Raw genomic sequence first — 14,044 nt, 5'->3', positions numbered from 1 at the left:
AAGTGCTCGATCAAAGGGTATTGATGCTCGATCGAGTAATTCTGATGATGAGCGTGATAATTCTTTGGCAAAGAGGAATGAAGGACTAGCTATCCCAATCACGGCTCCATTTCCAAGAAGACTACAGAGCAAGAAGGTTGAATAACAGTTCGGTAAGTTTGTCGAAATTTTGAAAAGTCTTCATGTTAATGTACCTTTTGTTGAGTTACTGACCCAGGTACCCTCCTATATGAAGTTTATGAAAGAAATATTGACACGTAGGAGGCATATCAATGACCATGAGACGGTGGCTTTGACTGAAGTGGGCACTGCCCTAATTCAAAATAAGACCCCACCTAAATTGTCTGACCTGGGTAGTTTCTCGATACCATGCCATATTGGGACCCATTTCATCGATAATGCATTGTGCGATTTTGGAGCTAGTGTGAGTGTCTTACCGTTGTCTCTCGTTAAGAGGCTTGGTTTGACCAAATTTCATTGTACTAACATGACCGTGCAGATGGCCGAATGTACTTTATCACGGCCCCTAGGTGTCTCAGAGGACATACCTGTTAAGATCGGGAAGTTCTTTATTCCCGTTGACTTCGTAGTTCTAGACATCCCCGAAAACTCATATACTCCTATTATTTTAGGACGACCATTTTTATTTATCGCTCGCGTAGTAATAGATGTCGGGGGGAAACTTTAACTTTTCAGGTAGGCGATGAGGAGTGACTTTTTATCAGTCTAGCATTCGCAGGGCTCCTATGCAAGTCCAATCCTGCAATGCACTACCCTTTACAAACCCTGACACGGAATCTCCTATTAATAATGTTGAATCATGTGCTGCGATTTGAACACCTCCTCCCCAGATTGGGAGCAATATGGAAGACAATTCTGTCGTTTCTGTTGTTAGAGGTACATACGGATTGGACATTGGAGATCCCGGTGATTAAAATATAGTGAAATTTGAGCTCACTAATAGAGAAGATGCCAAAGATAAAGACCATGAACGGAGAAAGCAGGACAAAGAAAAGGAGAAAGTGAAAGCGTATGTGGATGCGGATTATTCTTCCTCAATTCATCCAAGTTCATGGAGGTCAAAAAGGACGGTCCGTGATGCTGAAGGGACCTCCTCCAGTCAGAAGCCCTCTTCTGGGCTATTCAAGTGTTTCGAAAGATGAAACGGGAAGCCATCCCGTTTGTAAAAACAATTTGTAATTTAATTTGTTAGACACTTTAATTGCTTTTAGACAATAATTTAGATTAGTTAGTTTTAATTAGCGTAAGACCAAATATAGACTGCGTATTGTAAATTTGGTATTTTACGGAAGGTATTTCTGTGTTTTTATGCAGGTTTGGGGAAGATATTTGACCATTGGGATGCGTGCCAAAGAAAAGCCCTCGATCGAACACCTTTTATGTTCGATCGAGCAAATTGCCCAGGTAAAGCCCTCGATTGAGTGATTCACTGTACTCGATCGAATGGTCATATTTTAGGGGTCCTCGATCGAGTTGTCCTATACTCGATCGAGCAAATTGAAGAGGAAAAGCCCTCGATCGAATAACTTCCAAGCATACGATCGAGCAGAATGCAAAGCAGGGGAAGAGTTCTCGATCGAGCACCTGTAAAGTCTTCGATCGAAGTAAATGACAAGGAAATCTCTCGATCGAGTTGATTTAAATCACTCGATCAAGCACAATGCACTGATAATATACGAGGGAGTTCCTTCTTCCTTGTGTTATTTTCAAAATATCCCCCTTTTTGTTCTTCTCTAATCCTCGAAAACCCTTAATCCCCAACCTCAAATTTCCATTTCTCTTCCCCTAATTTACCAATTAAACTACCCAAATATTGTTTATTGATCAATTAGACCGTTTCCCTTTTAAATGCTTCACAATTTTTGACTCAAATTGAAGGTTTTTGAAGCTAGGGTTTGCGAAAATTCGCCTCATTTCGATTTCTTCGTATTTTGTTGGTTTTAATTGCAATTTTTGTTGGGTAATTATCACAAGTAAGTTCTTTCCCCTACTCTTTAATGTTTAATTGTGTTTTTGTGCTTAAAATTCGGAATTAGGGTTTCGAATTTGTGAATTGGGGGAAAATTTCGATTATGATTGATTGTTTTTTTATTAGAATTTACTTGTGCCCTTAGGATAGATAGGGTATGACTGCCCCTGCTTCTATGGTGTGGGTTAAAAGTCGTCGTCAAAAACTACCTAACCAAAACAATATTTATAACTTCACAAACTACTCTTAGCAAAGAGGTAAGTAAAGGTCGGATCCCAAGGGACGGGTATTGATGTAGGATTTTCAATTGCAAATGGTTGTGTCTTAGGGTGTCGGAATTTGGGTTGAGATAGGAGATCAACTAAACTAATCAACAATATAAAGCAAAGTAATAAAAACAAGCAAAGTGATTAAAATGAGATGTAAACAATTGATTAAAAGCACTAGGGTGTCATGGGTTCATAGGGGATTCATGGGAGTTGATCATACAAACATGTTCTCTACTAGATTCAAGCACTTATTTTTGTGACGGGATCAAGTTGGTGTATAAGCTTACAATCCCTAAGAAGGTTTGGGTCCCGGAGCCGAATTGATTAGATTGTACAACACCTACAAGTCGACTTAGTCCTTCCTATTCAACTATATGCATGGTCTAATGAGACTCGAGTTGGTGTATAAGCTTACAAGTCTCATTGAAAAGATAGGTGATGGGTAAAATATGCAAGGATTCATAGTCTCGCATTTCATCAAACATAACATGTGCATAAGTTGAAATCACAACAAGCAAGCAAATTAATTATGAAAACATATTAGATTAAGCATGAATCAATCACCATGTTAGTTTCCTCTAATTCCCCATTAACCCTAGTAAAGGAAACTACTCACTTATTATCAAGTTTAACATGCTAACAAGGTTGTCAATCATACTAGCAAGGCAAAACATGATGAATAAATGAAAATGATTAACAATAATTAAACAAGGTTGAGAGAGAATTATACCTATCAAGATGAGTCCAAATAATAAAGCAAAGAATAATAGATGTACTTGATGATTGATGGAAGGTTGTCAATCCTCCAAATAAACCCAAATAATCTTCTAATTACCCAAAATAAATGAAGAACAATAGAAAAATTAAGGAAATATTAAGTATTGAGATTTGTATTACGACTAGATTAAAAGTTGATTACAAGATTAAGGAATAATTAGAACTTGATTAAGAAAGTATTAAGAGAGCATGCTAATCTAAGTAGTACAATGGGGTATTTATACTAAAGATGTGCTACAAGGATTAGGGTTACTAAGGGCTTAAATGACTATTAAGTCCTTAAGAAAAGTTTAGGAAATGCTCATCTCGAAGGAATTGAGCAACTTCGTTTTGCTAGTCTCGCCATGATCCGCGCGTCTTGGGAAGTGGCACGGGTTCTCTGGACTGTGATCCGAGCGGGTTGTCTGGGAGACGCTCGGATCCTATGGCTCCAAGACGAGCGTCTTGGCTGCGGAATGCTCGGATAGTGGGGGTTGTAAACGCTCGGATTGGGTGTGATCCGCTCGGATCCCACGGTAGACTGCTTCTCTTGTTTTCTTCCTTCATAATCCGCGAGGATCATTTCGGGGATGCAAGGATCCTTTCATCATTGCCCATTTTGCTTTATTATCTACATAGGCCTTCTAGTGATGTCTTCTCTTTGATGCTTGGTCATTAGATGCGAGCAGGTTAGCTCCAATTCGCCATGTAAATGTAAGGTTAGCACTCCTTTCCTACCAAGGGGACAAAACCTCAAAGAATATGCAAAATGGGAAACTAAAGATAGTAAATGACCCAATTATGCACTATAAGTATAGGAGCAAGGTTAATTCGGGGACTAAATGTGCTCAAATATGAGCCACATCAATCATCCCCAAACCGAACCTTTGCTCGTCCCGAGTAAAGAGGTGACAAAAACTAGGACCCTTATTTAAACTAACCTACTAATATAGCCGATGTGAGACAATTAACGGGTCTCACTCCGCCCCCTTCAACTCACAACAAGACAACCATGAGGTAGGATGCCTTCTTGCAAGGCAAGGTGGGGCTTGCCAAAATGGCGACACATCCAAGCATTAAAGAACACAAAACAAGTAATGGATGCATCTACAAAAATGAATAGCCACTTTCGTCATCTAAGTGGAGGAAATTATCTACAAGGGAAGCAATCTAAGGGTACACACTCCTTCATAGATATGGTTTCTTCAAACTACTAAGCCTAGAAGGATACCAATAAATCACCTCCAAGTTGTGCCAAGCTAGGGTACCTTTGTCCTCAATCGTTAAATGCTTTCGTCAAGGTAGACTCCCTATGGTGGTAGAAACACTGGAGGATCGCGGAATTCCCCTTCTTGCCTAGGCAAGAAGAAGGGTCGTCCCCTCTCTACCATGCACAAAAGTGGCTTCGATGGATAAAGGGATCATTTGTATTTGAGTTTCATATGGGAGTTTTCTTTTGTTATTGTTCCCCCCCCCCCCCCATTTCTTGTGGCGTTTGACATTTTCAGAACGTTTCTTTGCCATTTCTTTTAATGTTTGGCATTTCAACACTTGACAATTTCAACTTTTTCTTGCATTTTCTTTTGAACATTTTTAAAGTCACCCTATTTGTAGTGAGGGTGCTTTTATTTGAAGCATAGGAGTTTTTATTTTTGTTACTCCTCTTTTCTTTTGATGCAATTGCAAACTTTTTTTACTTTCATTCCAATTCTTGCACTTAAATTTCGAACAATTTTTGTGACCATTCCCTTTTTGATGACAAAATATGGTAGAATATGGAAGATTGTTGCATGGCTTCAAGGGTCACCTTGGAATAAACGGTAGCCAAAGAGTTATCACACCACAAGGTACTCTTGGCTAGGCCTTAATCCATGGGTCAAAGGATACTAGCATGACACATCCTAGGGTGTTTTACAAGTATTCTAATTAGCAAAGTCTTAAGAAGAAAAAGTATCTACAAGGGCCTTATATACACTTGTCAAGCTTCCCAAATAGATGTTTTCACAAAATTTTTCCTAAATGCAAGTATATGCCATGATGCAACTAGCATTAATGCAACCTAATGCATATGCTTCTACCAACTAGTATGCCAAATAATCTAAATACAATCCTATAATCACATTGTTTATACCGCATCAATCAAAATAAAGCCACATAGGCATTAACATAAAGAGGAAAAAGGAGATTGGAAAGATCATACCATGCGGTCTTCAATGTCCTCATGTCTCGGATGTGGCGTAGTCGATCAATGTGAAAAAGGATAGACAAACATAATATATACAAACACAATATATATATATATATATATATATATATATATATATATATATATACATATATATATATATATACATATATATATATAGGAATGGGATCATGTGAGGATACACTATCTTTTTGAGGATTGAGGATTTCGTTACAATATCACAGGTTGTTCAATACAACATCACAGGTTATTCGATAAAATATCACACAAAAAAAACACCTGTGCAAAAAAAAAAAAAAATTAATTTTTTTTTTCAAAAAATTTTTTTTTTTTTTGGCAAAGGTCAAATTTTCCGTGATATTGTATTGAAGAGCATGTGATATTGTATTCACTAATCCTCAATCCTCAAATATTTAGGAGTTCTCACCGGATCCCGACTCTATATATATATATATATATATATATACATATATATATATATGTATATATGTATACATATATACATAGTGTAAAGATCAAGTAAGTCCACCCATTAAGTGTGAGTCCATAAGTCCTCATCCAAGCCATTGGATGAGGAAGATGGGTGGTGGAGATCAAAGCACAAAAAGGTGATTAATTAGCTAAATAAACACTCTCTCTCACTACCTTAACTAATCCACCTTAATTATCACTAATTCCACTATATATAATTTATCATCACACCCATTTATCTCTCATCTCACACAATTCATTCACCTTCTCTATCAAAAACCCAATAAAATCAAAATACCAATAAATTCAAAACCAAAAATTCAAAAACATTTCCCCCTCTTTTCCTCACCAACCCACCCCCTCACCCGACACCACCACCATGTGACGCCGCCACCACCACCCACCCCCACCGGCTCCCACTACCCATCACCACCCACACCCTCCATCCCGACACCACCCACGCTTCTTCCCCTCCTCTCTCCTCTTCACTCATCCCACCCGACACCCCCACACGGCACACCCACCACGCACTTCTTCAGCCACCACCACCACGCACTTCTTCAGCCACCACCGCACGAGAACCACACCACCACAGCGGCCTCCACCAGCAACTCAGCCGCCCCTCACGCTCCTCTCTTTCTTTCTTCTCACTCCTTCTCAGCCGCATCTTGCTGCTGCCGCCAAAGCAACCGTGGGTGTCAGACTGTGGTGGCCGTCTTTCTCGCTAGTTTGCAATTTTTGCGTCCATATTTGACTGTGGTGGCAGTCTGTTTGTGTCATATTTGTTTGTGTCATAATTGTTTGTTTTTGTTTGTAGATGAAGTGCACGCTTTTTGTTTTTCTTTCCATCTCTCTTCTTTTTCTCTTACTTTTGTTAAGTTACACGTTTTTTATTCTTTTTCCTTTTTTTTTTTTTTTTAACAAAAATCAGATTTGGCGTTAATAAAGTTTTAGATCTGATTTTTTTGTTTTTTTAAGTTTTTGTTTTATGTCGATAAAGTTTTAGATCTGATTTTTTTATGTCGATAAAGTTACATTTTTCTTAATTAAAGCTATAAATTTCTCGATTAAAGTTACATTTTCCCCTATTTATTAAAGTTACACTTTATCTAGTTAAAGTTACACTTTTCTCTACTAAAGTTACACTTATTAAAATTACAGTTTTCTCTATTAAAATTACACTTTTTTCCATTAAAATTACAATTTTTTATGTTAAAATTACATTTTTTTTCCAGTTAAAATTACACTTTTCTCTATTAAAATTATACTTTTTTCTGTTAAAATTATACTTAATTCTATTAAAATTACACTTATTTCTATTAAAATTACACTTATCTCTATTAAAGTTAAAGTTACACTTATTTCTATTGAAATTACACTTTTCTTTATTAAAATTACACTTTTCTCTATTAAAATTACACTTATCTCATTTAAAGTTAAAGTTACAGCTATTTCTATTAAAATTACACTTTTTTCTGTTAAAATTACACTTTTTTCCATTAAAATTGCACTCTTTTCTGTTAAAATTACACTTTTTTGTTGTTGTTAGAATTACACTTTTTTCTGTTAAAATTACACTTTTTTCCATTAAAATTACACTTTTTTCTGTTAAAATTACACTTTTTGTTGTTAGAGTTACACTTTTTTCTGTTAAAATTACACTTTCCTGGACTAAAATAACACTTTCCTGGACTAAAATAACACTCTCATTGGACTGAAATTACATTTGCCTGGACTAAAATAATACTTTTCTGGACTAAAATAACACTCTCATTGGACTGAAATTACACTTTAATGGACTAAAGTTACACTTTTAATATGGACTAAAGATACACTCTCAATGGACTAAAAATACACTTTAATGGACTAAAATTACACTTTAATGGATTAAAATTACACTTTAATGAACTAAAATTACACTTTTAAAAGACTAAAGTTACACTTATAAGTCACTCAATTCACAATGAGTTGTGTTAAAATTGGAAAAATTCAAAATAATATTTGTCGAAAAAATTGAGTTACACTCGTAAAACGCAAAATATATTGTAAATTTGCTTCAAATTTTCAAATTTCAAAATAAAATCCGTCAAACCGCAAATTTTTTTGTTAAAATTACACTTTTTTCCGTTGGAATTACACTTTTAAAACAGTGAAAGTGTAGTAACATTTGTATAAAGTTTCAGTCCAAAAAAAAAAATTATGCTCAAAAAATTTTTTTTGTGTATAATTAATCCATTAGTGAATGTATAATTAAAGCTAGAAAGAGAAAGTGGATTAATTAGTGTATAGGAAACTCATTAGTGTTAAGTATGCTTTTTTGCTTTCAATCTCAACCATCCTTAGTGGAAGATCTAAGGGATGTAGAGAGGACTTATGGACTCAAACATTTTGGTGGACTCATAAGAACTTTACTCTATATACATATATATATATATATATATATATATATATATATATATGTATATATATATATATATATATATATATATATATATATATATATATATATATATATATAAGACTACACTATAAAGGAAATGAACATGTTTTTGGGTTTTTCAATTTTTCAAATTTTTATGGTTTTTATGATTTATGGAATAAAAAGACATGTTTTTTTCAAAAAAATTCAATTTTTATCATTTTTGTTTTAAAAGTCATGTTAGACTTTCCCATCCCCACACTAGTATGGGCATTTTCCTCAATGGCCAATACGATAGGAAATTATGCAAGCTATATGAGAATGCATGATTTCTACACTAAATGCAACCTATATAACATATAAACAAGTGAATGAAAACTACACTACACTATATGATGCATGAATTTTTGTTTAGTTGGAGAGCATAATTTGAATTAACTCCCAATGCTTATGCTTGAACTTCCCCAAACCAAATGAGACACTATTGCTAATGTCAAAAATGGGAAAGTTCATGCACAAGAATGCTATGCATGAAACTAATTTTGTCATTTTGGATTTTACATGGTAGGAACAATAAAAGACACCTCAATGGGACCGAGGTGGGAGTCCTTTGAGTGTTGCTAGGACTCAAACAAATGATCAAGATAAAAATTTAAAAACAAGCGAAATGAACAAAGCTAAAGGAGGTGTAGGAAACTAACAATGGATTGTGGCATCCTCCAAAAAGCTTGCTAATCCTCAATTGTCGCCCATGGCGACATCACTTCCACCGTCATCATCATCATCATCTACTTCCTCACTAGTATCATCATTATCTACCTTCATAGACCCGGAGGCTTCACCATCATCACTTGAACTTTGATCCTCTTCTTCCTCATTTTCCTCTTCTTCTCCAACTTCTTCACTCTCAACAACAATCTCCTCACCACCCATGCTAGCATCCCTAGGAGCATTAGGAAAGAACACTTCCCTATCCGCCCAACTAGGCAAAGGACATGATGGGTCAAGAAGTCCTTGCCTAGCTAGGTGTAAAAGGGTTGGATATTGAGCTCTAAAGGCATTAACTCGGTCTTCATAAGCTTGCTTATGCATGTGTTGCATTAATTGAGTCAAGTAATCGTTACCTACCGCAACACCTTCGGGTCGGAATTCTTGGTAGGTGAACGGGTAGGGTGGAGTCACAATAGCGGAGGAGGAGGATTCAGCAATGAATTCCCTTTGTTGTTGTATGATCATCTCGGCTTCACCGGAGAGTGGAAGAAGATAGTTTGTACTTCGGACATTGAGTTGGCAAATCTTGTTTAGTAGAATGAAGGACTTGGCATCTTTTGTAAGCCACTCAAATTTGTTGTCAAGGTTGTCAATCTTGACCCAATGGAATTTGTGAACCATAGTGGCTAGATCAATGAGGTGGCCTCCCTTAACCGACTTGTAAGTCCCATCTTTGTTGAAATCCCAGTTGAAGTGCTTTGCCAACCATGTTACCAATCCCCCATTTACTATAAAGGTCGCACCTTCTTTGCCATGGTCGATTGTAAGCCACCTTTCGATTAAGTTTTAAAGAATATTGTATTTCTTGGTGAACTTCTTATCGACATTCAAGGTTGACTCAAGATAGAGGAAATCAAGTTCGGTGAAATGATTAGTCCCCTTCCTAGCAATAAGAGTATTTCCCACAACCTTATGTCACACCCTTATGCCCGGATGGTGAACATAAAGGGCACGACACTCATGGTATGATTCGAATTTTCTTCCGGTGATAGCTTTCCACAAAAGGGGCGGGATCATATTTTGAAGGTTTCTTCACATAAGTCGAGTCATTATCAAGACCGAACACCTTGCCAAACTCATTAAAGGACATATTCCTATCCACATTCTCAAGGCGGAATTCAATATTCCTTCGAGTCTCCACCTTTGTGACTTTCAATGAACTCGGAAATTCTAAGGTGAGGGAGGGGTAGATCAATTATTGCATATCAAATAATGTAAGAAACCCCATAGACTCAAACAAGTTCTTGGTTCTTTCAAGGACACCCAATTTGGTCAAAGCATCTTGGCAAATAAACTTGATGAGAAAAATCGATTTCTTAGAAAGAGACATAAATTTTTTCCTATGAGAATCGGATGTGAAAGTTACCTCCGGATATTCATGTAATTGCTCAATAACCGGGATAGGAGTAGTAGCTTCCACCATAGGAAGAGGAGTTTCTTGAATTTCCACTCTTGCTTGTTGAACCACCAAAGCTTTGGAAGCTTGAAGAGCTTGTTGCCTCTTTGAAAGATTTGATTTTGTAGGTGCCTTGTTTCCACCTTTAGTCCTAGCCATTGTTCTTCTCCTTGTATGTATCAATAACCAATGATTTGCTTGAATTCTTCTAGTATCCTCAAGCTTTAATGAATCCCAAATCGATTTAGGATTTTTGAAATTTGCTTATAACCCTAGAAAATCGATTCAATTTTTGAGGATTCCGATGTTTGAATGGCTTTTTGTTGATAAAAGAGTGATTTGATTGAGTTTTGAGGAAATTTGGGTTTGATTTTGGTGAATTTGGTTGAGGAAATTGAGTTTTATGGATGGAGGGATTGAGGGTTTTGAGGGTTTTGAATGTGTGTTTGTGTTTTGAATAGAATGAAATGAAATGGGAAAGGGGTTTAAAATCCCGTTTTTTTGCAATTCAGCAGTAGGAGACGAGCGGCTAAGGCACGGGACGCTCGGATTGTAGTTCAGTCAGTATTAGAAAATGAAACCTGTGTTGAGACGAGCGTCTTCAGGAGGAGACGAGCGGATTCTGGGCTGAGACGAGCGGATTGTTTTGGGGACGCTCGGATTCATAGTCAGAGTGAAATCCCAAATTTTGATGTAACCAGGACGAGCGGATTCTCACTGAGACGAGCATCTTTGGAATGAGATGAGCGGATTCTTGAGGAGACGCTCGGATTGTAGTTCATTACGAAATTTTTCTTTTCAGCTCTGTCAAGACGAGCGTCTTACTGTCAAGACGCTCGTATTTCATCCAAGACGAGCGGCTTCCCTCTAGGACGCTCGGATCATTCTTGTACCTCACGGGTTCAGTTCCACCCGTGGGTATTTTCATATCTCAAGTCATCTCTTCCTCATTCCTTTGGTCTTCATTGTGGGTGCACTACGAAGGCTCGGGTAGCCTAGGCAATTGCTATCCCCACACTAAGTCAAAACACTACACATCAAGAAACATTTGAGTCCCTCCCTCACTTTCTCTCAAAATGATAATCTTGATCAAAATGTACAAATGTAAATCCAAAATTGACAAAAAATGCAATACAAGAATAAAAATGCGAGTTAAGGGGTTAGAATATTTACAAATGGTGGTTTAGGGAGGACTCAACCAAACTCTCACTCTTGAGATGAAATGTCAAGGGGACATAGCCAAGGTGTTGTTGATGTTGCTCAACACAGTGTAAAAGTAGTCGAAGGTCTGTTCATTGTCGTTATAAAGATCTTCAATAGACTTTTGCACATTGTGTTCTTCATGGTGGTGACTTGAGTCAAAATGGTCACCAAAGCCTTGGTCTTTAGCATTGCCAATGTAGGGATTGACTAACCCATCGAATTCATCATCCCATAGACCACATACTTCACTAGCTTGTTTCCCTATAGTGTCATGAGTTGATGGAAACAACTCCTCTTTCTTGTTATCATGGCTAATGAGGCCTTCTTCATTACTTGTCATGAGTGGTGGTGAGCTATTCAAGTTCTCATTGTTGCAAATTCCTTGCTCTTTGGACGGAGCATCTTGAAGATTATCCTCTTTCTTCTTCCATATGGGTGGTGATTCTTTACCCATAGTTTGATCTTTGCATTGAAGTGCCAACTTCTTCCTATCACTTTCTCGGCTATATTGATCAATCATGAAACATGGCTCAGGTAGGCGGGGAGCTCTAATTGTCTTGTTGAGGTTAAAAGTGATTGTTTCATCTCCCACTTCAAGTGTGAGTTCTCTATGTTTCACATCAATCACCGCTCCCGCGGTATGTAAGAACGGTCTTCCTAAAATGATAGGAGTATTGGAGTCTTCCTCCATGTCAACAATAACAAAGTCTAGTGGGATGAAGAACTTGCCAATTCTTACCGGTACATCCTCCCATACCCCTAAAGGTGTCTTCGTTGATCAATCCACCATTTGAAGTGTGATATTAGTGCACTTGAGTTCTCCCATTCCTAGCCTTTTGCACACCGAGTATGGCATGACACTCAGACTTGCCCTAAGGTCACATAAAGCTTTGTTGATTGTAGTGTCGACAATGGTGCATGGAATAGAGAAACTTCCCGGATCTTTGAGTTTTGGAGGTGAACTTCCTTGTAGGATGGCAGTACTCACCTTAGTGAACGCAATAGTCTCTAGCTTCCGGATGGATTTCTTCTTTGTAAGAATATCTTTCATGTATTTTGCATAAGCCGGAACATGATTGATTAATTCCGTGAATGGAATTGAGACTTCCAAGTTCTTCACAATCTCCATGAACTTTCCAAGTTGTTCATCAAACTTAGGCTTAGCTTGATGACTTAGAAATGGAAGTCTAATCACGATAGGCTCTTTCTCCTTAGCCTTCTCTTCATTCTTCTTCTTTGAAACTTCTTGAATGGGTTCTTCTTCCTTAGAGTTTTCCACAACTCTTTCCTTGTCAGTAGCATTAACAACATCTTCATCAATGGGCCTCTTCGGCCCTTCATACCTTGTACCACTCCTCAAATGGATGGAACTCACCGACTCATGTCTTGGGGGATTACTTTAAGGTAGTAATCGCCCCTTTTGTCTTTGAGAGCAAGAAGATGCTAATTGAGACATTTGTGTGTCCAACATCTTTGTGTGAGCTAGTATGTTGTTGATGGTGATATATTTTGCTTGGATATCTTTTTGCATTTGAGTGAAAAATTCTTGTTGATTCTTTTGCATTTGGAGGACCGCTTTTTGAACATCAAAGCCGTGGTCATTAGATTGATTGTAAGAGGGTTGATTTTGATAACCTTGGCTTTGGTAAAAGGGTCTTTGAGCTTGATTTCTCATTGGAGGTGGGGTGTATGTTGGTTGAGAATTTTGAACATTTTGGCTTTTGTATGAAATATTTGGATGGAATTTGGTATTTTCGTTGTAATAGTTAGAATAAGAGGTGCCACTCTTGTATGCTTGGAAAGCATTCACTTGTTAACTTGTTCCCCTACATTCACTTTGGTCATGTCCCAAAGTTCCACAACTCTCACATACTCCACTTGGAATTGATGATGATGCCACCATAGAATTAACATGTTGCTTGGGTGATTTGGAGGCATCTTCAAGTTTAGCCATGGCCTTCTCAAACTTCAAATTAATGGTGTCAAAGTGAGCACTTAGTTGAGCACCCAATTGAGTAATGGAATCCACCTCATGCTTTCCTCCTCTAGTAGCCTTCCGAGGTCTACTATATTGCGAGTTATGGACGCCATTTCTTCAATTTTGTTCCATGTTTGATTGTCATCAACTTCGGTGAATATACCATTGGATCCCATATTGAGAATGTTTCGGGTGTCTTCATATAGAACATTCCAAAATTATTGTACAAGGAACCACTCGCTAAGTCCATGGTGTGGACAAGAACGACAAGTGTCCTTGAATCTCTCCCATGCTTCGTACAAAGATTCCTTATCCCTTTGTTTGAACCCGGTGATTTGGGCTCTCAACATGTTAGTCTTTTCCGGAGGATAGAATTTCTTGTAGAAAGCAAGTGCCAATTTCTTCCAATAATCAATACCAAGAGTAGCCTTGTCTAGGCTTTTCAACCATTGTTTCGCGGTACCAATCAAAGAAAAAGGAAATAAAACCCATCGGATTTGGTCTTGAGTAACTCCGGTTTGATAAATCACATCACAATAGTCACAAAAAGTCTCCATATGTGAGTGAGGGTCTTCACTAGGCATC

The 14,044-nt window shown here is 37.4% G+C and overlaps 1 non-coding gene across 1 annotated transcript; it reads left to right on the top strand.

Annotated features, from left to right (window-relative positions):
• Positions 1-13,702: 13,702 nt before the first annotated feature.
• LOC141625342 (small nucleolar RNA R71) lies at positions 13,703-13,809 on the top strand. Its single transcript, XR_012535128.1, has one exon. It is a non-coding gene; the product is annotated as a small nucleolar RNA R71 (small nucleolar RNA).
• The last annotated feature ends 235 nt before the right edge of the window (positions 13,810-14,044 follow it).

The sequence above is a fragment of the Silene latifolia genome, chromosome X (genome assembly GCF_048544455.1).
Source record: "Silene latifolia isolate original U9 population chromosome X, ASM4854445v1, whole genome shotgun sequence".
NCBI lineage: Eukaryota > Viridiplantae > Streptophyta > Magnoliopsida > Caryophyllales > Caryophyllaceae > Silene > Silene latifolia.
The sequence above is the reverse complement of the archived record's forward strand: the minus strand, read 5'-3'. Positions and strand labels throughout refer to the sequence as shown.